Source organism: Chinchilla lanigera, unplaced genomic scaffold, assembly GCF_000276665.1.
Source record: "Chinchilla lanigera isolate Chin_1 unplaced genomic scaffold, ChiLan1.0 scaffold00086, whole genome shotgun sequence".
NCBI lineage: Eukaryota > Metazoa > Chordata > Mammalia > Rodentia > Chinchillidae > Chinchilla > Chinchilla lanigera.
Window position 1 is genome coordinate 5,342,827 of NW_004955487.1, and position 2,513 is coordinate 5,345,339.

The following is a 2,513-nucleotide window of genomic DNA, read 5'->3' on the forward strand; positions in this document are numbered from 1 at the left end:
CATTGATATTTTCCTACTAATCTATCCATAACTCTGTAATGTTTGTATTGTTCCTATCCTATTTTGTAAATGGATGCATGTCTATTATTATGTGTTTCCTACAACAAACATTGAGAAAAGTTAATGATTATTCAATGTCACTCATGTATACCTCTATTTATTTTCTTTAGAAGCAACTTTGAAGATACCAAAGTATAGTACAACAACTATTGATAATCTCCTTCCTCTTTTGTCTGTAACTCACAGACAAGATAGTTTTCCTGAGAAACTATCTTGTAGATAACAATATGTAAAACAATAACCATTGATAATTCCCTTCCACTTTGTTTGTAATGTGGTAAGCCCCCCCCCATTATTATGTTATCCTTCTTTTACTCTTTAAAATAAAAAATAAAAATAAAAAAAGAAAGAAATATGAGGACTACAACTGCAGCAGATCTGAATCCACCAGTCAAGGCAAAAAATTAAACACAGAAGAAAAAAGGGAACCAACAATAGGAAAATAACATGACAAGGATTAGTCAATACATAGCAGTTATAACCATCAATGTTAGTGGTCTCAATTCATCAATCAAAAGAAACAGACTAGCAGAATGCATCAAGAAGCAAGATCCAACAATATGCTGCATACAAGAAACACATTTCATTAAAAAGGAAATTCACACATTGAAAGTCAAAGGCTGGAAAACAATACTGTATGCAACAGGAACCCAGAAAAAAGCAAGGGTAGCTCTTCTATTTGTAGACAAAGTGGATTTCAAGCCAGGACTGACTAAGGGAGACAAAGAGGGTCACTACATCCTTGTAAAGGGAACAGATAAATGGATTCAAGAGCAAGAGATAACGACAACACATATATACGCCTCAAATATCAGCACACCCAACTGTATGAGAAGATATTAAGAAACATGAAAAATTGAATAAGCACTAATACAGTTGTAATGGGGGACCTCAGTAGCTTACAAATAGACAGATAAACTAGGCAAAAAATCAGAACTGAACTAAACTTTTGAAAAAAAGTACTTAGTATATGTCTACAGAGTGTTCTACCCCACACCATCAGAACACACATTCTTCTCTGCTGCACATTGGATATTCTCCAAAATAGACTATGTATTAGTTCACAGAGTATGTTTAAGTAAGTGCAAAGGAATTGAAATTATCCCATGCATATTGTCAGATCATAGGGCAATGAAATTGGAAATCAATGGCAAAATAAATAAAAAAACTTCATAATCACATGGAAAGTAAATAACACCCTCTTGAACAACCAATGGGTAACAGGTGAAATTAAAGAAGAAACTAGACAATTTCTACAATTAAACAGTAATGCTAATACAACATACTGGAACTTATGGAACACAATGAAAGTAGTCCTACAGGGAAACTTATAGTGGTGAACTCCCAGAGCAAGCTCAATAAATAGCCTAATATTAAACCTTAAGCTTTTAGAAAAAAGAACAAGTCAAACACAAAGGTCATACAAGGGAGGAAATTATAAAGATCAGAGCAGAAATTAATGCAATGGGGACTAAGGAAACAATATGAAGAATCATGAATAAAAGAGTTGGCTCTGTGAAAGATTAAATAAAATTGACAAACTGTTAGCCAACCTTATCAAAAAAGGAAAGACTCAAGTAGATGCAATTAGGAATGAAAAGGGGGAAATCACAACAGATTCTGCAGAAATTCAGAAAATCACTAGTACCTACCTCAAGAACCTGTATTCTAATAAGATGGAAATGGACAAACTCTTAGATATATATGAATTACCAAAGCTGAATCAAGAAGATATAAAAATTCATTAGTCAGTGAGGTTGATGATGTAATTAAAAAACTATCGGGCAAAGACAAGCCCAGACCCTGACATATTCACTGCAGAATTCTGCAAGAAATTTAGAAAAAAATAATGCTGCTACTTCTCAAACTCTTTAATGAAATTAAAAGGGAAGCAGTACTTCCAAATTCATCCCTGGGAAGCAAGCATTAACCTGAAACCAAAACCAGAGAAGGATCCAACCGAAAAGGAGAACTACAGGCAAATCTCCCTAAGAACATAGATGAAAAATCCTCAATAAGGTACTGGAAAACAGAATGTACCAAATCATCAAGATTATACACCATGACTAAGTAGACATATAGGGATGTTTCAACATATGCAAATCAATAAATGTCATACACATTAACAGAGCCAAGGACAAAAACCACATGATCATCTCAATAGATGCAGAAAAAACATTTGACAAAGTCTAACACCCATTCATGATAAAAAAAAAACTCTACAGAATATTGAAATAGTCTGTATCTCAAATTGATAAAATGTATGACAAACCAACAGTCAGTATCATACTAAATGGACAAAAACTGAAAGCTTTCATTCTAAAATCAAGAATAAGACAAGGACATTCACTATCATCACTCTTATTCAATATAATTCTGTAAACATTAGCCAGTGCAATTAGACAAGGGAAAGAAATAAGGCTAGGAAAGGAAAAAGTTAAATTATCATTATT